We start from the raw sequence: 24,674 nt of genomic DNA, 5'->3' as shown, positions 1-24,674 counted from the left end.
ATTATTTGGACTTACTAATGAGAGTGTGTCTATCATGCAGCACACTATGGACTTTAAAAGACCATCCTAAATCTGTTTGGAAATGAATGTGATTTCTATCCTGCAGGGTTGTAACATCAGACATTTGGTGCATACGTGACTTCCCAAGTCATAAAAGCATGCTATCGGTCAAAAAGGAAGCTGGAAAACAGGTCTCCTACCAGCATTAACTTGGAGTAAGTCACTCAGCCAGTCGTAGCCTTAAATTCCTCATCTATAAAATGGGGATAATATCTCTTGACGATTTCAGAGCAGTATGTGGAGAATTAACTAGGGAATAAAACACTTCAAGATTGTTGGATAAAAGGCAATATGACCCTATAAAATATTTTTATTTGAGGCGGATAGACCTGCTCATAAAATACTTGAGTATATATGAGTACATTAGGATTGTCCCTATTCTATTCTGATGCCTCATCATGGCATAGAAGTGATGCTGGGTTCCATCCATCTCCCATCTCTGTGCCTTTGAAATGGCTATTCCCCATGCCTCTGATACTTGTTACCTATGTAATCTTGGGCAAGTCACTTAACCTTGAAAAATGAGGATAGTAATAGCACCTATCTCCCAGGGTTGTTGTAAGGACAAAATGAGAATACTTGCAAAGCACTTCGCATGTGTTAAAGTGCTATATAAATGCTGGCGATGATGATGATGGTGAATAATTTAATCAGAAAAGAAGCTGGAAGCCATCGAACATGGTGAGCACTGAACAACATCACACACAAAAAAATGAAACTGACTCTATCTTAAGACACAGAAAATGACTGGTTGCTGAAATGGGAAGTCACTGAGATCTGTTGTCTGTATGAAATCAAGCCTTTGACTAGTTAAAGCAAAATTCAAAATCAACAGCAAATTAAAAGAGGAAATGAAGAGGAGAATACGATTGACATACAATTAAAACAGTTCCAATCTGAACTACTTAAATGTACATCACCAATAGGAGCATGCAGGTTGCCACAGTACTAGAAACATTATATTTATATTATATAAGCAAATTGTAAATTATAAAATATTATTAAATTATATTTACACAAATTATAAAATATGTTTGTAGTGTTAAAAATATTGAATGACACCCAAGAAATGACATCAGAGATATCACTGAGGAAATGTACAATTCAAAAAAGAAGCAAGCACATGTGATGAGAGGGACAACTTGAGTATTCTATTTTTTTTACCCTAGAAATGTAAAAAGACCTAAAGAAGTTCCTCAAGCGCACTAGATGGATCTTCTGTGGAGGATCTATGGGCAAACACAGATAAGAAGCCTCGAGGATGTGAGAGCATAGATGAGTTGCAATCTGTACCCATGGAGAGTGTGCTCACATCAATGAGATAATACAATCACTGAAGTCAGGAAGTTCTGACTTAGAAAAAAAAAAGACACGGATGGGAAAAAAAAAAGATACTGACATAGACTACCATCATTTCCTATGGAAGTTTAATATAATATATAAATATAAAGTATATATATAAATATATATATATATATATAAATATAAAGTAATATCTACAAAAAGGTATAGAAGAGAACCTCAAAACTATCTCAGCTGGCAAATATTGGATTTCCTTGCTAAGCAGAGATATAACAGATAAAAGAAACAACAGCTTATGATAGAAATTCATTTTCAAAACCTTCTGGGAAGACTTCAGGACATAAAATGTTAGGGGAAAGACTACCTATTCAACAAGAATTGCTAGGAAAATTGCAAAGCAGGTGGAGAGAAATTAGATATAGACAAGCATCTTATACCATATATGGTATATATACACCATATATCTGTGTGTATACACACACACACATATATATATATATACACTATACCATACTATATATAAACTCAAAGTGGACATGCAAAATAAATATAAAGGATCACATTAAAAAAGTTAGGACAGAAGGTGATACTTTTGACAACAATATCTAAAGGATAATTCATAACCAAAGCTAGGATAGAGGAGATTATAAAAGACAAATAGGTAATTTCAATTATATAAAATTTATAAACTTTTACATAAAGAAAAAAAACAGAATAAGAAGAGCTTTAAAGTAGGGGGAAAATCTTTGCATCAAATATCTTTAACAAAAGTCTGATCACTGATATTAATACGCTAGAATAGGAGCCATTCTCCAATAGATATCAAAGGATGTGAACAGTTTTCAAAAGAAGAAATACAAACTATCAACGACCATATGAAAAAACAATTTTCCAAATCATTAGTAATAAGATAAATGAAAATTAAAACAACTTTGGGGTTTTACCTTACACCAAACACTTTGGCAAAGATAATGAAAGACAGACATAGTCAATGATGAAAGGACTTGTGGGGAGATAGGTACAGTATACTGTTGGTAGAGCTATGAACTGGTCTAGCCAGTTGGGAAAAAAAATTGAAATTATATGAAAAAAGATACTAAACCCTTTAATCTAGTAATCCCACTAATAAGCATGTCTATATCCCAAGGAGGCAAATTATAGAAAGAAAAGTCCCCAATATTCATGGCAGTACATTTTTATAGAAGAAAAAGCTGGGGGAAAAACACTTGGTAAATATTGATGGGGGTAAATATTGATCGGGGAGTGCTTCAAAAAATTATGGTATATAAATATAATGGAATACTTGCATGAACCTACCTAGTTAAAACTATCAGAGCCAGAAGAATTACACACGATGAGAGTAGTGAATAGGGCATTGGTCTTATAGACACATACTAGCTATATGACTCCAAGCTGGATAAGTCACCTAACTTCCATATGCCTCAATTCCCTCATCTGTAAAATGAGGTGGTTGAACTTGATGGTGTCTGAGGTTCCTTTGAGTTCTAGATCTATGATCTAGAATTCTATAGAGCCACAATAATATAAATGAAAACAAACCTAAAATATGAACTGAACTCATTATCTTTTCCCCTAAATCCTTATAAAATCCTTTGTTTGGCAACCAGATCTTTCATAACACCTCTGCCCTGCATGGGTCATACCTCCTCAGCCAGCCACCACCTTTCTGTTCTTCTTACCCTTTATACACTCCTCCTCTTCTCTTTGATTCACTGACATTGACCACCTGCTTTCTCTGGCTTCCTTCAAGTCCCAACTAAAATCCTACCTTCTGCAGGAAGACTTTCCCAATCCCCCTTAATTCTAGTGACTCCCCCTATTTCTTATTTATTATGAATACAGTTTGTCTGTACATATTTCTTTAATTGTTGTTTCTCCAATAGCCTGTGAGCTCCTTGAGGATAGGCTTGTCTTTCGCCTTTCTCTGTATTCTCAGTCCTTAGCACAGTGCCTGGCACATAGGGGGTACTTAATAAATGCTTACTGACTGACTGAATATCAGATTAGCTGCAATGACCAATTTTGGTTCCAGATGACTGTTGATGAACTTACATCCTTTTCCTAGTTTGAGAGGTTGTCGACTATGGATATAAAAACACATGGTCATTACCTCATTTTTTAAACTGCTTTTCCTTGTTTTAAGAGAGAGGTACAGGGAGTGGCTAGGTGGCACAGTGAATAGAGCACCAGCCCTGGAGTCAGGCGGACCTGAGCTCAAATCCAGTCTCAGACACTTAACACAAAAAACTAGCCCTGTGACCTTGAGCAAATCACTTAACCCCAATTGCCCTACCTTCCCTCCTCCAAAAAAGAAAAAAAAGAGAGAGAGGTATGATATGAAGGAGGGTTATTAGGAACTGACTGATATAAAAACAAAAATCTTCAGTAAATTTGTTTTAAAAATCATAGGTGAGGAATTGAGCTGCATTAGATGATAAAATGGGGAGATGCAGTAGAGAGAAAAGCAAATTTTCAGAAATCATGGCAAGAGACATAATTAAGTCGGATGCTATCAAGAACATTTAAAGATTAAATTGGAAGGAAGACAACAAACAGATGAAAAATTGAAAAAAGTCTCACAACAAATCTACAACAAATCATTTTCTTCATCAATTGTAGCAGAGCCTCCAAATTTGGAATCTAACATCACAGTCCTTGATGTACTACATGAAGAAGCAAAAGCGGAAGAAAAGAAAATAACAACAGCCAAATCAGACTAAGTATGCATGGAGGTTGTTCTCGCTGAAAATAACACCATTTTGAGAGTACTGAGGGACTGATTATCAAGATTTCTGAAAGGCACCAAAGGCCTGGGAAAAATCACAAGTAGTATTTCTGACCCTCCTCCCCAAAAGTCGAATGAATGTCAACAAAAGCTGACCCATATGCCTACTTCTTCCCCTCAACAAAATAAAAATAATCTTTACAACTATCAGTCAATGGCATACTTTGGTCTAACTGATACAGGTACTCCCTCCAAAGTGCATTTCACAATCCAGTCAGGCCTTCTCTTGTCCATAGTCTTCTTCCTCTAGGGCTCTTGATATTGTATGGATAACGATGGGACATATTGGGTCAACATTGGCTTTATCCATGTTTTTACTATGTGATTCCTTTTCTGGTTAAATATCTCTCTGATTATATCCTTTGCAAGACTTTCCCTACAGAATTCTTTATTGGTAATATTTTGTGGCATATTCATGTCCACTGTGTTATTGTTATTGCCCTTTGGGTCACCCAAAATTTTGCTTCCATAGAGATGACAGCTTTTCACAACTCAGAGAAATAAACATCACTGGTAGAATACTGACGAAGCAATGGAATTTCCAAAAGTCAGTTCAGCTCTTATTCCTCCTTCTGTTCAATTTTTGAGTTCAGCTCATTCTCTATCCACTGTATCTTTCCAAGGCATATAAATATAATACATGCATAATACATACACACATACATAAACATGTATGTAAGTATGCATAGATGGATAAAAGTATAGCTATAGATACCTCCTTGTGCCTCAGTGTCCTCATAGGCAAAATGAAGGAGTTGGGCAGCAGGTGGTACAGTGAACAGGGCGCTGGGCCTGAAGTCAGGAAGATCTGAGTTCAAATCCAGCCTCAGATACTTATTAGCTGTGTGACCCTGGGCAAGTCACTTAACCCTGTTTGGTTCAGTTTCCTCATCTGTAAAATGAGATGGAGAAGAAGGCAAACCACTCCAATCTATTTCAAGAAAGTCCCAAATGGGGTTATAAAGAGTTGGACATGATTGAAATGACTGAACAACAACAAAATGAAGTGGTTGGATAATGGCCTCTGAGATCTATCTCTAAATCAATGCTCCTTTAATTCTATAATCACAATAATATAAATGAAAGAGAGTTAGGCAGCACAGTGGATGTAATGCCAGGAAAACTCACTTTCATGTGTTCAAATCCTTCCTCAGACACTTACTAGTTGTGTGACCTTGGGCAAGTCACTTCACCCTGTTTGCCTCAGTTTCCTCATCTGTAAAATGAGCTGGAGAACAAACTGGCAAATCACTACACTTTGACAAGAAAACCTCAAACGAGGTCACAGAGTCAAACATGACTGAAAAGACTGAACCACAACAAAAATGCAAATGAAAACAAGAAAAGGCATCAACATTCAGATGAACAACAATGACCTTTAGGTCCAGATGGCTGTTGATAAAACATACTTACTTTTCTTCTAGTTGGAGAAGTTATAGACTATGGATGTATACACATATACATATATATGTATGTATACATTCAAGTGTATACATCTTTATGTATATGTCTGTATGTGTACATATGGCTACAATACACACATGTACCACAAAGACATAAGAACATATGTATTTGTATATACATATAGACACATTCATACACATATATAAAGGGTAGCCCAAAAGTCTTAGTCCAGTGGGCTTTTAGGACACCACCATGTGTGTACATATCAATGTGTACAATATACATATATGCGTATGCCAACTCTAAATAGTCTTTCTAATTACATATCCCAATCTGAACAATAAATTTGGTTTTTCCTGGTTTCCCCATGATGTTAACTAGTTTAGAGAAAAGATCTCAGCATATTAGGAGGAAGTACTCAGGATGATAAGCTCAGAGATCCACTGACATACAGAATTATTGCTTCACCACAACTTTTTTTCTTTCCTATTTCCTCAGAACCATGTGAATAATTTAAATCTGAAGTAATACACCTACGTGGCATGTCACATTAGCATGTCCTACAGTTATTTCAAACCATCATCTCAATGCTCTTAGTTGTTTCCAAGCCACAAAGTTGGCTCTGTACTTTTCAAATTTGAACAGTTTGCATTTTCCTCAACTTGTAGGTTGGCAATCATCAGAATACTTCTAATTTTCTGCTGGCCTAAGTTCAAAATGCCTGCTACCAAACGCCTAATGAACTACATATTTTCTCATTCAATTGCATTTTGCAAAGGCCTAGCATAGATAGCAACAACATATGGCAGATATTTGACATATAGGAAAAAACAACAAATGGGAAAAAAGGGCCTACAAAACAAAAGCCATGGAAATGACCCTGGTTCATATAATGCCCACTGTCCAGAACACTCTTATTGCAGTAACCTCATTTAGGAACCAGGCTTTGTCTTGACAGAAAGCCTAGACACAATCTAGGTCAAATCTTGTTAAAAATGAACACCAGAGGTTACTCAAATCATGTGTTAAGACTTCAGCTCTACCAAAGTTTGCTTCAAAGAAGGACAAGTTTAGAGTTACCAAGACAAAAAAATGGATGTGGAGACAGACACCAATCAGGTGAACTTTCAGAAGGGGCTCTGGCTTAATAAACTTTTTTTTTTTAAATTTTGAGGACAAGGGAAAAGAGGGAGAGAAACAAATCAAGTGAAAATCCATTTATGAGGCTTCAAGTTCACTCCAAAAAGTGAAATGAAGAACCAAAACATGAAGACAGAAAGGAAAATATATCTCAGCTGGGAACAGGAGATGAGCTTTCAGAATCTCCAGAAGAAAGGTGAAGAAAAAGCTAAAACCATGAGTCAGTACAGGTCACTTCTGACCTTCTCTTTGAATGGAACTATAACAGGCAGGAGAGAACAAGGCATCAGAATTGGGAAAAAGATTTGTACAACATGAATCACAGAAATTACATATATATAGTATTCAATTAAGAAAATATAAATGACTTACAGACAGACCTTTTAACAGAAGATGAGACCTTCAGGGACCTGTGACTCATAAAGGAAGTCAACAAACATCTATTATGAAATGGCCTCAAATGATGCATTATGCTAGGTAATGGAAATATAAAGGCTGTTGAATTTAATAGAAGAGATAAGGCATGGACAGGAATAATTATAACACAGAGATAGAATATGACAAACAAGGAGATACAAACAGAATGGCACAAGATGTTGGAAGTTAGGAGGTAGGGATCACTTCTGACTGATCAGAGAAAGGACTTCCTGGAGACATATAAGGAGGCCTTCAAATATGAAAAGAATTTCAAGGGGTCAAGGGTAAAGGGTACAGTTTATGCAAAGGCACAGGGCATAGAAGAAGGCAGGGTGAGACTAAGGAAAGACTTGTTTACTAGGATTTAGAATATACAAAGGGAAATGCTACAAAATAAGGCTAGAAAGGTAGGTCGAAGCTAGCTTATGAAAGGCTTAAATGCTAAACTAAAGAATTCACATTTTATTCCATAGACAATGACAGAAGTCACTGAAAGATTTTAAATAGGGATGTTGGAAGTTATGTCATTAGATCTGTGTATTAAAAGGTTGGAGTTGTCATGAAGATCAAATGGGATCATATACATATGCTCTGTAAAAACAATAACACATAGTATTTTGGGGGGAGCAAGGCAATTGGGGTTAAGTGACTTGCCCAGGTCACACAGCTAGTAAGTGTCAGGTGTCTGAATCTGGATTTGAACTCAGGTCCTCCTGACTCCAGGGCTGGTGCTCTATTCACTGCACCACCTACCTACTACCCTATATAATATTTATACTGAACTTTAAGGTTTGCAAAATGCTTTGCAAATTTTATTTCACTTGAACCTCACAATAACCCTGGGAGGTAGGTGATATTATTATTCCTATCATACAGGTGAGGAAACTGAGGCAAACAGTTAAGTTACTTGCCCAGAGAAATACAGCAAAGTAAGTGTCTGAGGGCAAGTCTGAACTTAGAGCACAGGACTGTGCCACCTGGCTGCTTAAACTTATACTAAAATCCTTGTTCTATCACTAAACGCAAAGAATATTAAAATGAAAAGAATACTACTTCAACTAACATGGTCTTAAAACATTCAAGTCTAAAACTCTAGGGTCTTGGAATGCAAGCAAGAATTCCAGAATCCCTCTCAGATCAATTGTGGGTATGCACACATAGAGTATAGGTGTGCCCATTTTTAGGAAGTATGAATGGAAAGCCTAAGTCACAAAACAGATAAATTAAGGTGTGATGATTCTTATTATGAGAGGCCTCTGCTTCAGAAAAATTCATGAGGATTTCTTCAAAATTCAAAATTCAATTTAGGAAAATAGGAGGTTTTTCAGAAACATAGATGTTGCATAAAATGAAGCCCAGGCATATGTTATCATCAAATGGCCTCGAGATTCAAACTCCTGATCTTCTGTTGCCTCAAGGAGACTTGTTCACAGCAAAGGAGTTAACTTTTTTCTTCCCTCTCAAGTAGGTTGGTTCATTTCTCCTTCTTTCTTTCTAGGTTCAGCTATTTAGCTTCTCCCAAGTGAGACAGTGTGGTTCAATGGAAATAGAGTCAGTCTCCAAGCAAGAAAGACCTAGGTTCAAACCCCACATCCAAGATGCAATGCTGTGTGACCCTGTGCAAGTTATGCAAGGTTCCACACAACTCTCTTAAGATTCCAAGTGGTAAAATAGTTACTGATCTACATGGGCAAACTGACAAAAAAAATTCCCTCCCCAGGAGTTCCTAAAATTAGTGAAATAATAGGTCTGATCCCACCCCTCTCTATTTCCCTCCTCCCACCCCCCTCCTCCCCATGTTCATAAGGAGTTCAGTGAACACGAAGGAGTCAGTTTTGGAATCTGGTGTCTATATACCCATTAGATTGTAAGGTCCTTGAAGGCAGGGACTGTCTTTTGCTTCTTTTTATCCTTAGAACTTTGCACATTGCCTGGAACACAGTAGGCACTTAATAGATGCTTACTGATAAACTGAATACTATCATGTTGAAGGATCACAATTCTGAACAGAAGAGAATGCAGGCATAGAATTGTTAAGATTACTGGGAACACAACACACCATAATCTTAATTCTAAAACTTTGAAAATACCCTATTCTAAAAGTCACAATCTGTTGGCTATTTAAATATTTTTCCAACTATTAATGAAATTTGTTATTCTAATTTATGAATCTGTAACACATAACAGATTTACTAACTGAAGAAGGAACAACAGAAGTTTTTATGGTGCTAATTGTTCAAAATTACTTTCAAATTACACCAATCTTCATTCCTATGAAGAAATGATTATACAGTAATGAATTTCAACAAAAATAAATATAAAATATCCTTAGTAAATGAGTCATGAAAAAATAAATCTGGTTAGATCTTTTAAAAAATCCTCTCCATTCATATATAATTAAACATATATCTTTTTGATGAAATTAGGAAGCCCATAAAGCTAAATGATACAGGAATGCAAAATTTTAAACAAGGGTAATATGGTCCCAGGCATGGACTTTGTAGATTATTATTATCCCCTCATAAATGATTCTAATACTTTCTATATTTATTCAAAGAATAACAATTAATTATTACGTAAAGTGAAACTAGTGCTTTCAAGTCCCATGTATCAGGCCACAGGGGCAGATTTTACTCTGGTTTTTAAATAGCTATCAAGACAAATATTTCTGGATTAATTGCCTTTTCTTTCTGGATTTATTTCATTTCTTTTAATTACAAATAATATTTATATAACATATTTTCTAGGAGGATCTGGTGACCTTTACAGAATAATTTATTATTATCATGATTGAGGTGGTAAATGTAAAAATTCTCCCTCATTTTAAGTTGCAGAGGGGAACCATAGGATTTATGATAATGATAGATATGCTGCATTCCAAATCCCTGTTCTAATGTTGCTTGAGTAGGAGTAGTAGTATTTTGCAGAGTCTTGACAATTAGGATGAGAATTTATAAATTCTCACCTAAGACGTTGATTTCTATTTTATTATTCTAAGATGTTGTAATATGCATAATTTCTATTTTGGTGCAATCTCTTGATCTATGATTTCTCATTTTTGTGCCAGCACTTCCCTTAACTACTCAGTCAATAAACATTTATTAAGTGCCTACTACATGCCAGGAGCTACAATAAGCACTGGATCCCAAATGAACTATGTACATTACCTATCTGCTTCAGGCATTACAATGATTAGTTTAGTGAGAGCTACATTCTAGAATTGTGAGAATCTGTATGCACTAATGCTTCATTTTATCTTGTATTTTTCCTTATATCCCTAACTGGCATTATAATTCTCCCCTGGGCTTGAGTCTTACTTAATATAAGTCCCCTAAGGATCAGAGACCTCCATCTGTAAGCTTAACCCACAAAGACTTACCAGTTACTCAGGAAAGAAATATGGGTCTTATTCTTTATATAGTCTCCTGTAAGGCTTGAGTCTGAAAATGAATAATTTGTATTAAAAACCAATCATTTCAATGATGCTTTTTGTTTCAGATCTGCCATAAACAAAACCTCCATGTGTGTCTTTGGGTTCCCAACAAGGGCAGTGTGAAATTAATTGCCAATAGTGCACTGTCTGGCCAAAACAATGTCAGCCTATAATTCTCGGCAACCTTTGGGCAACAAGGAGCATGGCCAACAAATGCTGCATCAGAGTGTGTGAGCCTTGAAGAATCAGCAAACTGTAAGGTCTGTTAATAGAGGACACAGATGAACTGTCTACTGACAAGCATTCTCTTCTGGGTGCTATTAATCTGAATTACATAAATTTGCTGAAGCGTGAGTCGTATTTCCATAAATTTTATTTTCAGCCCATCTCAATACATGGATTAGCCAAGTCAAGCAAGGACCATATACTCGGGTTATCTGATGTTTTTCATTGAGTTTTACAAACAAGTCAGGGGAAAAAAAAAAGCTAGGAAAAAATGTATGTGGTACTGTCTCTCCACATGGCCCCAGGGATTTCAATGTTAATTCGGCGTAAAGTAGAGAACTAACGGTATCAGAGGCATCCAATCCAATGTACAAAGCACTCGGAATGTTTGGTGTTAAAAACTACGTGTCAGCAGATAAAGGTGTCTGCCTGGATCTGACCATCCCCATAGTGAGACTCATTAAAAGTATAATATTCCACCTGGCTTTTTTATATGTAAGACTAGCCCTACTGACCCAGCATCACTAAGGCATGTGTCCTTAGCAAGTAGTCTGAGATTTAAAGAGTTAGAGGGTGTTCAGCCCAGGGGAGGGGAAGGTACAGGTGGGATTTATCACCCATTTCCTACATCCCTGCTGGAATACTCTACCCTTTCACCTTTGCCTATTGGTACTCCACCTCCCTGGTAACCTGTGTTACCTCCTAAACGAGGTCTTTCCTGATCCTGAAAGGGGTAAATTCTTCACCTTCCCTCCCCAAATTACTTGATACTGATCTTGCACATATTCTGTTTACATGTTGTAATCTCCTTCCATGAAAAGCAGCCATAGAATGGACAAATAACCAGCGTCAGAACCAGGAAGATCTATCTGGTTTCACGGCCTGCCTCTGACATGTATTGCCTGTATGATCCTGGACAAGTCATGTTAAGTGACTCTGTCTGGAAGCTGCAGAGAAGGTGTCAACCTGAATTGGTAGAGAATTTCTTTATGAAGGAGCTCTTCAATCCATTGAAATTAAAGGGCCAGTCCCTACCCTTATTACCCAAAGTAGAATGCAAGCTCCATCTGGGTAAGGATCTTCTTGTGCTCAGTAACTTGAACATAGTTGGTGTTGTTTAGTCATTTTTCTTTTTTTTGCTTTTTGGAGGGCAATTGGGGTTAAGTGACTTGCCCAAGGTCACATGGCTAGTTTTTGTGCTAAGTGTATGGCAAAGGTACCCAAGTCGTTTGTCATTTCTTTCTCCAGATCATTTTACAGATGAGGAAACTGAGGCCAACCAGGTTGAGTGACTTGCCCAGGGTCACACAACCAGTAAGTGTCTGAGGCCAGATTTGAATTCAGGTCTTCCTGACTCCAGGCTGGACACTCTATCCATTAACTGCCCCCTTGAACATAGCAAATATTTAAATACTTGTTGAATTGAATTCAGTTGCCATGCTAAGACTGTCTTCTAGCATTTGAAAGTTGGAGGGAGGTTAGATCTATTCTTCTTGGCAGCAGGAGAGAGAACTAGAAGCAAGTGGCACAAGAAGCATGGAAGCAAATAGAGGCTTCATGTAAGGTCTTCAAACAGGCACTATATGAGGACATTTGTCAGATGTGTCATAATGGTGAGGCTCATTCATTCATTTAATGTTTTTTTTAATTTATCTATTTTATTCTGAACTTAAGAAATAAAACAAGCATTTCCATAACATAGTAGAATAGAAAAAAAATGATTGTACATGAAACGGCAAATCTATCATGTACAACTTGCTATTCCTTTCAAATATATAATAAAATTATGAGGTTTGACAAGAAGGCCCCTGTCGTCCCTGTCAAACTGAAATTCTGTGATTCTGTGAGTTCTCGTGTGATACCAAAGAAACCAACTTATAAGATGGCTGGGCAATGAATGAGGGGGTACAGTATTAATGTGAATGACTGGACTGGACCCCAAAAGGATGAGACCTGTGATCTTGACTCAATTCACTTTAATGCAAACTAAAATCATCTCTCTTCTCTGTCTGCTCCTCAGATACTGCAGAGCAGCCAACTCTTACTGCCACGGTCACATGTCCTGTCTACTCAGAGCTGTCTGCATCTCAGCCACAACTATTTCCTGAGGGATAGAAAAAAATCAACACAACTGCAAACAAACAATAAAAAACACAAACCATGATCTCATGTTGTCACGCAGTTTCTCCTCTAAATTTTGGCATGCTGAGGGTACATAGATGCAAAAGCAGAATTTGATCCTCTGTTTCCCTCAGCTACTCCCCTGTCCCTTCTTCCTTCTATACCAGGTACTCAATTTCCCCCCATTTCTTGCTTGACTTTTTGCAATCTAACTTCCTTGCTTACTAAAATTCTATGGAAACTGTGAAATCAGTGACATGTACATCAGTGACCTCCCACTGCTTTCTTTTCTGTTCTTCAGACTTTTAGACATCTTTTCCACTGTCTCTAATACTTTAATCTTCATCCCCTCCAAGTCTTCCCCTTTTCTGGATGAATAACCCTGCCGCACCTTCTTAATCATCGGATTTCTATTACCTCTCAATTTCTGTGGCTAATTTCTCCAACCAAACATGGTTAATATTGAATTCTCTATCATCTTCCCTCTATTACCACATCCCTTGACTCAACTCCTCCACGTCTATCAATGTTACAACCAATTTCTCAGGCTTACAGGTTCAAAAACTTGAAATGAATCATCTCTGCTTCCTTCCTCTTCTTTATCCTCTAAATATAGTCAGTAAATTCCTATTCATTCATCCTTCAAAATGCCTTAGCCTTCATCATATTATTTTCCTACTTAAAAGATATAAATTAGTTCTCTTTAAGAACAAACCCAAGTTCCACATCTTAGCATTCAAGGCTTTCCATAAAACTGGTCTCTTCTCTCACTTAATCAGACCTTATCTTTTTCCATTCCCCAATTCTAGTCAGGCAGCTTTCTTTTCTATTCCTTCCCCATCATCCAGTTATCCTCTTATGTACAAGGTCTTATGCTAAATACAGGATGCAAAGAAAAATAACACTTTCCACTTGTCTCTGCTGTAAACAGTGAAGAGCCACAGAAGATTTTTAGCATAGGAATGATGAAAGCATACTTTAGAAGGATAAAATGTATAGGTATCTCACAGGATGGATGGGAGGTGTGAGAATTTAACAGTAAAGAAACCTGTTAGAAGGTTACAGTTACAGTTGGCGCAGTGGATAGAGTGCCAAGCCTGAAGTCAGGAAGACTCATCTTCCTGAGTTAAAATCTGGCCTCAGATACTAGCTGTGTGACCCTGGACAAGTCATTTAATACTGCTCGCTTCAGTTTTCTTATTTATAAAATGAGCTAGAGAAAGAAATGGCAAACCATTCCAGTATCTTTGCCAAGAAAACTTCAAATGGGGTCATGAAGGGTCAGACACGACTCAACTCAGTAACAACACAGTTACAGTAGTCTAGGATATGATATAATAAGGACCTGACCTAGGACAGTGACAATGAAAAGGAAGGTGTAGTCCCTGTCAAACATATTGTCAGACAAACTGGCAGGAATCTGGTAACTGATTAGCTATAGGGTTGAGCATTAGCAAACAGTCAAAGATGAATCCAAGGTTTCAGTTCTGGGAGAATAACAGAAAAATGGCCCCATTAAAAGATATTCAGATAACAGATTTTAATGTGGAACGAACCTTAGAGGTCATATAGTTTTCTTATATATGTCCTGTCTAATTGTTGCACCATACCATAGGGAAGAATGTTGGTTTGGGTTAGAAAAATGTAAGAGTAAAAGTTTTAGAAATTTTAATTTTGAATTGATAGTGGATAACAAATTGGAAGTGTCTTGTAGGCAGTTGATAAGTAACCCTGAAGCTTGGGAAAGAGATGAGGACTGGAGTTATCCAAATAGAGGGACTAGAGAGTTCACAAAAATTCCCAAGAGTGAGTGTATGTATAAAGAATGTGTAATGCCAAGGACATGAATAGTGAAGGAGTGGGAAAAGAAAGAAGAACCTATGAAGGGAAGAGAAGACTGGCCAAGGAGGTGAGAAGAGAACCAGGACAACTGAGGATAAAAGAAGTCAAAGGAGGAGAGAATTTTAAGGAGGAAGGAGGTGATCAAGGGCTGCACTGGTGTCCAGTGGTGCTTCCAATCTATTACTCTTGCCATGTTTCTCTTCAGTTTCTTTATTGCATCTTCACCCCCATCTACTCATGGTCAAAACCCCTCCACTTCCTCTTATACTTACCAGTGTTTTCTACACCAACCTCTTTGTGACTTTCAGGTTCTTCTTTGCAATCGATCCTACACTTGCATAATTTTGATCATATTGCTTACCATCTTAGGAATGGCTTCCTAATTGCCTCTTAAAATAAACTAAAATGTTTCTCAACACCCTATGTTACTTAGCCTCTCTCCTTTCCCTTCCTCTTTGAATTTCCTGCTATAATACAAATTTCTACTTTTGGCTCCTTTTAAGCAATTCTCCTTTTTGACCTCTCACTATTTACCCAAGAGTACCTCTGCACCTAGGATCAAACCATTCTCCTTAAATGGGAGGATGCTTTTCCACCAGCATTCCCTTGGGCCACATATCCTACCTTTAAGACATTTTCAGGAATCATCTTTAATCTTTAAATGCTCTCTGTGGGAAATAGATTCCCATAGATTCCCCCCATGAAACCACTGTAGATTGATACTGCATGGCTTTAGTCATTCCAATCACTGCTATAATAACAATAATGATGAGAGTTGTCATTTATCCAGCACGTTTGGCTTTCAAATGCATTTTCATAATATCTCTTTGAAGGTAAGTCATACATGTTTCATTATCCCCACTTTCTTTTTCTTTTTTTTTTTTAAGCAATAGGGGTTAAGTAACTTGCTCAAGGTTACACGGCCAGTTATTTCTGGGTGTGGTGCTGAGTATCTGAGCCCGGATTTGATCCAGGTCATCCCGACACTGGAGCCGGTGCTCTTACTCGCTGAGCCACCTGGCTGCCCCTTATCCCCACTTTCTTAATGAGGCTTGAGAGGTTAAGTGATTTTGTCCTAATTCCCACAATAAAAAAGTAGAAATGTCAGAGAGTCTGGATACGAACCCATATCTCTCCTGTAGTACAATCAGCACCTCTGTACTGCTATCATTAATTACCATATTGGTATAAATATAGCCTGTATAGAGGGGTGGCTAGGTGGCGCAGTGAATAGAGAATCAGCCCTAGAGTCAGGAGGACCTCAGACACTGGTCCTCCCAACTCCAGGGCCAGCGCTCTTACTCACTGCGCCACCTGGCCGCTTCTTCTTCACTGCATTTTTTTTAAAAAAAGCAGTTGGGGTTAAGTAACTTGCCCAAGGTTACACGGCCAGTTATTTTGTGTGGTTGTTAAGTATCTGAGGCCAGAACTGATCCTGGGTCCTCCTGACTCCAGGACCGGTGCTCTTACTCACTGCGCCACCTAGCTGCTCCTTCTTCACTGCATTTTAATTTGAAATCCAAGGCCCTGGGTTCAAAGCCCGGCTTTCCCACCATCCTCACAGGGTTCTTGTAGGGACTGAATGAAATGACACACATAAAAGCATACCTGTACATCTTGGCAGAAGGTAGGGGCCCAAATTAAAATAGGTTAAACTTATTTGGGAGGCAGATAGGCTAGACTAGAGACAGACTGATGATGGTTGGTAGCCATGGGTCACATGACAAATAGGAGAGTGTGCAGAGGCAACCCTACATTTTTCGTTTTGGAGGGCAATTGGGGTTAAGTGACTTGCCCAAGGTCACACAGCTAGTTTTTGTGTTAAGTGTCTGAGGCTGGATTTGAACTCAGATCCTCCAGACTCTAGGGCTGGTGCTCTATTCACTGCACCACCTAGCTGCCCCGAACCCTACATTTTTCACTGGCTGACTGACATCCTTTGGCCGGCCACAAATGGCCTGTAGGCCACATATTGCACAGGTCTGCATAAAGGGCTTTGCAAACCTTAAAGCACTCTATAAATGCTAACTATTCATCATCAGCATCATCATCATCAGGCCTTGGGTAAATCACTTTAACCTCTCTGGGGCACAGTTTCATCATTTACAAAAAAAAAAAAAAAGGCGATTGAACAAGATGACCTCTAAGGTGCCTTCTATCTCTCAATCTAAAATCTATGACCACCCACCTCTGAGCATAATAGCTTAAGGATTCATTCCAAAGGCTAGTCGCTTCATCCTCACAAAATATTATGTAGTCATGACACAAATTTGGACAGCAGCCCATGCTGATCAGATGATAGATATTTTCACTGGTTCCTCTGTGAATCAGGGCTATTAACAGCACAACGTCCATGCTAAATAGGAACTATCAGTAATGTGGCACAAATTTTATCTGCCAAGTCTCACTTTTATAAACCTCGGCTATCTGCCTACTGAAGAGATACTGTATTATGGCACTGTTTACACGACCATTATGCATTTATGCTCCCTTTCAAAGATAAATGATACATTTAGAGAATGAATTGCATACAAAAACTATCTGGATTGGGAGGATGCCAAAACAAACGGCTGGCTTAACCACTAGAAGGCTGCTGCTAGTGATCTTCCCACCAAAACAAAGAGGCTTACAGGCCCTTCCTTTGTATATCTGTCAATCTGAACATGAAAAAACAAAGAGTTAATAATGGCTGCCTTTAGAAAGAGTTCTTAGCAATCAATTAAGTGTTCCTTATGAGAGTATATATGTGTGTATATATATATATATATATATACACACACATACAGACGTATATATGCGTGCGTGTGTGTGTGCATGTGTGTGTGTGTATTTCAAAGATCCATGGTTTCATTGGTGTAGGAATTTCTTCTATTAATGCAGGTCATAATGCAGATGTCATAGTCGGTAGTCTTTCCTTTTCATTTAAACATTTTTATATATTAACAAGCATTTCTTTTCTATCCCTCCCATTTAAAAGAAAAACAAAACCCTAGAAACAAATATGTATAGTCAAGCAAAACAAACTGCCATAGGCCATGTCTAAAAATGTATGTTTTATTCTGTATCCTGAACCCACAAGATTCCTAGGAGATAGGAAACATAGTTTGTCATCAGTACTCTGAAATATGATTGGTCATTGCATTGGTCAGAATTCTGGGGTCTTCCAAAGTTGTTTGTCCTTACAATCTTGTAGTTATGGTAGAATAACTCAACAGCTATTATTGTATACTACGAGAGTTCAAAAGAGCCATTCTGTTACATACTGCAATAGATGAAAAGAAACATGAGACACGATTTTGTAGACATTGTCATTCCAAATGTTCATATGGACTATTTGTGCCTGACCTGTGACAGAGCTTTTCTTTGGAGCTCATATTGGTCTGATCAGCCAAGAGACAGACACACTGTACCTTGACCCCAACATAGTGATGTCATTGTGGTCCTCTGAGGACAAAGGACAACCAACTAAACAACTATTGCAGAAATTGTTCTGGTTTGCTCACTTTATCCTGCATCAGTTCACACAAACCTTTCCAGGTTTCTCTGAAACTATCCCTTTTCGTTGTTTCTTATAGCACAACAATATTCCATTACTTTCCTATACTATTCACCAATTGATAGGCACTGTCTACCTTTATTTCTAGTTCTTTGTCGCCATGAAAAGAGCTGCTCTGAATATTTTTGTATATGCAGATCTTTTTCCTCAGTACGTCGTCTTCATGAATTGCCAGGGTCAAAAATAAATCCATTGTCTTTTGGTGATAAGCCTCTTAACATTTCGCTAGCTAGGATGGTTTTTGATTTGTTTTGCTTTTTGGAGGGGGGAAGGCAGGGCAATTGGGGTTAAGTGACTTGCCCAAGGTCACATGGCTAGTAAGTGTTAAGTGTCTAAGGCTGCATTTGAACTCAGGTCTTCCTGACTCCAGGGTCAGTGCTCTATTCACTACGCCACCTAGCCACCCCTACTACAATGGTTTTTAGATGACCAATGCATAGTTTTTCTCTCTGACTGATCAAAGCCCTTTCAGATCCTGCCTCACTGAATTAGCCTTCAAGAACCCAAGGTCACACCCAGGTACCAAAGGAGATTTTAGAATAGTACTTAAGTAGACAATTAATTTAAATTTGGGCATGACTAAAAATATTAGAATGCTTAGAACTGAATTCAAATGATAAAATTTGTCATTGAGTTCATAGGAGGCCCCAAAACTAAGGAAAATATTAAAAGTAAATGAAGTTCTCCCTTCCTTCTATTTTTAGACAGCTAAAAATATTTGAAATAGAAAATATCTTTGCCTCCTCTTGATATCCTATACACATACTAATTCTGTTGGCAAATATTTAATCTGAATTTTTAATGTCACTTTAATATAACAGTCCTCAGCTAACTGTTACAAGTGTCAAAATATGTGTTTGGGTAGGAGGCACAAATTAACTAAGACATGTTAAAAGCATGTTAAAGGACAACAAGATTCTCAATGAAAATAGAAATACACCAAAGTCAATTTTCAGTTCATCAAAACTTCCACAGCAAAAAGTTCTTCATTTGAGTATAACTACACTCTAAAATAAAACAAAATAAAAAACAACACTCAAAAATGTCATTAGAATTCTATTTTTAATCATCTGATCAAAGCACATCTCTGGGTACAGGTACAAGGATAACCTATATATTAACTCTTGATGGCCAACAGTACTGAGTTAAGTGAAATTTTTTTAATCAGCTCCACACTCCTTGAGATAATATACCAAGCACAAGGCACCAAAAAGACATCAGGTAGCAAAGTTATTATTACTTCTCTTCACCTATTCACCACTCAAGAAAAACAGGTCTTAACACTTCATCTCTCACCTCCATCCATATCTTTGTGCTGGTGGCTTCTCAAATCTGGAATGCACAACTCCTTAGAGTCCTTAGCTTCTAAGGCTAAGGGATCACATCCTTACACACAAGGCCTTTTCTATTCATACACCCCCACCCCCTCCCCCAGTCCACCCCATTGTTAGTGTCTTTAGCTTTTGAAATTACTTTATACATGCTTCATATATCCGAGTACATATTGTGTCATTCTAATAGAATGTAATTTCCTTGAGGACAGGAATGGTTTTGTTTTTGTCTTTGTAACACCAGTGTCTAACATATTGTCTTACTAACATATTAATAAGCACTTAATAAACACTTCCTGAATGGAATTAAATATTATTATTACTTCCCCAAATGGGGGAAAAACATTATGCTGCAAGTTTTCTTTTGATACTTTCTATTTAAATCTGTTTCAAGATGAAAAGTATTTTTAGAATGACTCATAAGCATGTCCCATGATGGGCCATTACTACAGAACCCATCATAGGCTCATTTCACATTCTTCTCTTCATCTCGAAGGGGCACTCTGAGTGACAATGAGTGTTCACTCTTCTACTCTCACATTCTGATTTCCCCCTTACAATCTCAGCTGGCAAGTGAGGTTAAGAAGGCATTTGTGAGAGCCATCTGTATATTTTTAATTAACCTGTCACCATTCACAATCAGCACCCGACAAAGCTAAGAAATAAGAAATGGGAATAGGTATGGGTTTTCATTATGAGGTGTTTCTTATCTAAGCCTTTTTCACTTACTTCTACTTCTCCTTTTCTATCTATAGAATGTCTTCTCTCTTTTGTTCTTGACTTCCTAATTCTTGGCTTTTATTAACCCTCCCCACTTTGCTTCCTTCTGTCTTGTGCCTGTTCCTCTCTATCACTCACTTCTGCTCAGGGTTCCCAAATTCCATCTAGGGTGTGGTCTGGGGTGGAGGTGAGAAAAGGAAAGCAACATGGCTGCTTACTCTACTTAGATAATCTGGGAGTCACCAACCACAATAGACTTCTAGTGAGATGGGAGGATCACTAGGTCTTACTATATGCCCTGCCATTGTATCCAAAGTCATGCCCTTCAGATCCCTGGGGACTGCCATTTCTTTTGCAGTACTCTAGGGACCCCTGGGCCTTACTGTCCGCTCTACTACTTTGCCCTCAAGACTGGCCATTCACCCTTCAGCTGAACTCTGATCTGTGTTCTCTCCCCCAATTAGAATGTGAACACTTTGAGAGTAGGGACTATCTTGCTTTCTTTATTTGTGTCTCCAGTGTTTAACAGTGTTTGGCACATAGTAAGTACTTAAAAAACGACTTTTTCATTCATTCCTTTTTTTCCCCTTAAGTTATAATAAAATTACAACTGAATTCCATCCTTTTCTCATCTCTTTCATCACACTAACCCCACTCAAAATGAATATTTGTTGTTCGCAAATATGTTCTCACCACTAAGACCAAATCATAAATTCACAGACTATTATAGTCAGAAGCAACCTTAGAAACTATCTCTTCAGTTTGGAGGTGAAGAAACTGAGGCCTAGAGAGGAAGTGGCATCCTCTGCCCCTCCAAATGAGAAAAGTAAGATTGGAAGTCAGATACTTTGACCTCAAATCTGGTGCTCCTTCTGCCACACTCATAGCTACCACTGGCATCATGAAATTCATGTTTTCCCCAGGCATGAATCTGCTCTCAAGTTTTTCTCATTCCTAATCCAGCACTTTATCCACTGCACCAAAGTGTCATTTGGAATGGACCTGGAAGCTCTGTAATGCCCAAGCACATCTAAAAGCTTATCTTAGGTTTCCATTTATATGAATTTCAGATGTAAAGGTGCAGCTGTTAGCACAGCAAACCACACTTACAAATGACCACAATCTTCTCTGATGTTTCATTATCATGCTCACTGAGGGTTTTCTTTAGGGCTCTAAGGGGAATCTTTAATGGGATATAATGTTCAGGTGTGCCCATCAGAGGTGACTACCTCTTTGCTTCTAGATAAAATGAAGGTTCTGTTCCATAAGCACAGGGATCAGAAGATCATTTACCTATTTCTCCATCTATGATCTCTTCTGAAAGAGATTTACCTCTGGAATCAATATTAGGGACCATGCTCCATCATTTGACAACTCTGGATTTTCTGCAACAACAGAGGATCTTACAGTTCAGAGATGACACAAGAAAAGAGGAAGTAAAAAAAAAAAAGTAAAGATTGTCTCACTGAGAAGATCATTGAGGGCTTTATTTGGTGAAGGAGGGTGTTTAAAGTCCTGAAAGTCAGGAAATTATTCCTATGTTGATTCACTACTGTATGACTTGGTCAAATCATTTAATGTCTCTGGGATTTAGTTCCTCCAGCAGAAAAAAGAAATGGGAGTAGGGGAGATGATACCGTAATTCACAGTACACCAATATCACATAACTCTGCCAGTATTATTTGTCACTCTAAATAAAATAAACTCTTCTTTATGTCTTACTCATATCCTACCTACTAGCCGATAAACCCATTTTCTTTGGTCCTGCCCTCAAAAATAAATTATGAAGCATTTCACAAGAATTTCGATGGAAAATATGGTAGCTTCATTGAATGATGGCCGGTCAATGAGAGAGACCAAATCTCAGCACATTTTGTAAAGCCCTGGAATTCAGAGGGAATGAGTTAGCACATTTACCCCCTGACAGGGAAGTCTCTCCTATTAATCAAAGGGTGTGCATCTGTGGTGGCTCTCATCTGAGGATCTCAGAGAGTACAAGAAACTCTCCTAGCACAATAGGACATATCATTATCTCTGTTTTGCAGCCACGGAAGTTAAGAGGCATTTAGATAATTTCAAACTATGTTTAGACCTCAGCCTTTCACCAGACTCCCCTCCCCACCCATATCAGTAAGAGGATGGCAGCACCCAGTCAAGGTCTTAAGAAACAGAGTCTGTGAGACGGTTAGGTGGTACAGTGAATAGAGCACCAGCCCTGGAGTCGAGAACCTGAGTTCAAATCCAACCTCAGACACGTAACTCACACACAAAAAACTAGCCATGTGACCTTGGGCATGTCACTTAACCCCAATCGCCCTACCTTCCCTGTCCAAAAAAGCAAAAAAAAAAAATAAGAGTCTGATGGATGCTTACAAACACAGGTTCTTTATGTTATTTATTTTCTTAAAGGCTTTCAAGAAAGAACCATTTGTTATGGACCTCCTATGTGCTAGGCACTATGCTATTTGCTGAGATTACAAAGACAAAAATGAAACAGTACCTGCTCATAAGGAGTTTATATTCTACCTGCAGAGACAACATATACATAAATAGGTACACTGTATACAGAGTATATACAAAATGAACACAAGGTAGTGTGGTGCAGAAGGGCACAAGTAGCCAAGGAGATTAAGAAATGCTTCATGTAGGAGACGGCATCTTATCTCTATGCTGGGCTGAGCAACAAGTCATTCTCACTACTGAATTAAGAACATTTGCGACGTCCAACCTATTGTCCATTGCACCGGGCCATTGGTTTCTCTCATAACATCAGTTTCCAGGATCATCCAAGTGAGTTTTAGAGAAGGGCTGGGGATGGGAGATACTCAGAACAGACACTGAAATTTCAGAGGCAGAGAATTGCTGATTATTCTTTGTTTGCTCTACCAAATTCATCCTTACCTCCTCTAAAAGAGAAGTTAATTCAATCCAAATTTTTAACTAGTGAAAGCACTTAAAATTATCCTTCAAATGTCAAAGAACTACACTGGAGACTATAGAATCATAGGCTCATCAATCTAGACCTGGAAAGGTCTTCAGAGGCCATGTAGGGGATTATTGAGTCATAGGCTCATCAATCTAGACCTGGAAGGGGTCTTCAGAGGCCATCTATTTCAGTTCCCTCATTTTACAGGTAAGGAAATTAAGGCCCAAAGTGGAGGAGGAACAGATTTATATTCTTAAAAGGGAAGAGTGTCTCCTTTCCCAGGAACAGGAAAATACCAAGTCTTAAAATCCAATGAGACTTCCCTACTCTAAAGTTTTATCCAATTTGTTTTTTGGGGGTCTTTATTAATTTGTGTGCTTGCTTCTAGTTTACAAGATTCAGTTCCACAATCCCTTGAGTTTCAAATTTCCTCCTTCCCCCTCCCCTCTTGGCAGCAAACAATCAAGTTCTGCAAATACTTTCACAGTAGACATTATTCAGGTTGTGAAGAAGGATTGTAACCGATGGAATGAACAATGGGAAAGAAGAAACCAAACAAGAAAAAGAGAGCAGGTAGTTTGCTTCAGTCTGCATTCAAACTCTGTTCTTTCTAGTTCTTTCTCTGAATGCAGACATCTCCTTCCATCATGAGTCTTTTGGAGTTGTCTTACCAATTTCCTTTTAATAATCCAGGATTCTTTTTCTTTTTCTGTATATTAAACGAATATGACAGTTTGAATCAGTCCAGAACTTTTCATCTTTGCCCCTGCCAAAACCAGGGCAAACAGCTCTGAGTTTTTAAATTTCTTCAGCAGGTTTCCCTGTACACTATGTTAGGGGTCCTCCCTTTTCCTAACTTCCTTTCTTTGAATTACTAACCCCACCCTCTTGGTGGAAGCCTTATGAAGGAACAACATAAGACCAACATCCTGGAAATACTTGTTTGTTGGTTACTTGGAACAGAAGGAAATCCGGCAGTCATTTCTTCCTATCTCTCCAACCCCTGCTGCCATGCCCCTTGGACTCTGATACTGATTCAGCCACAAACCCTTCACATGAAAAGACATTCTCTGATTATGGAAGTTTAAGAAAAGGAGGATTTACCAGGAAATGAAGTGAAATAACAAAAATAACCCCAAATTAAAATATATATATTTCTATATATACATATACGTATATATGTATGTGTGTGTATATATATGTGTGTATGTGTGTGTGTTTTAGAAATAGCTCCCATCAGAGGTTCTATGTATATCATAAAAACAGAAGCAGTATACCATATTTCACAGGATAAAAATCTCAAGATTACATAGTTTTATCAAATACACACCCAACACACAACAAACACACACACACACACACACACACACACACACACACACACACACACA

General features: G+C 38.0%; 1 protein-coding gene across 3 annotated transcripts in view; it reads right to left on the bottom strand.

Annotated features, from left to right (window-relative positions):
* Positions 1–24,674, bottom strand: part of FYN (FYN proto-oncogene, Src family tyrosine kinase) — a 308,067-nt gene that overhangs the window by 217,739 nt on the left and 65,654 nt on the right. Inside the window, exon 3 of one of the 3 annotated variants that reach the window (XM_069077031.1) lies at positions 10,509–10,569. The exons of the other annotated variants lie outside the window; for them this stretch is intronic. The gene's annotated coding sequence lies outside the window, so the exon portion shown is untranslated. The remainder of the gene's footprint in view (positions 1–10,508; positions 10,570–24,674) is intronic. 3 annotated transcript variants of the gene reach the window in all.

The sequence above is a fragment of the Petaurus breviceps genome, unplaced genomic scaffold (assembly GCF_028583685.1).
Source record: "Petaurus breviceps papuanus isolate PSGF00001 unplaced genomic scaffold, PetGlider_PUasm1.0 90977, whole genome shotgun sequence".
Classification (NCBI taxonomy): Eukaryota; Metazoa; Chordata; class Mammalia; order Diprotodontia; family Petauridae; genus Petaurus; species Petaurus breviceps.
The sequence above is the reverse complement of the archived record's forward strand: the minus strand, read 5'-3'. Positions and strand labels throughout refer to the sequence as shown.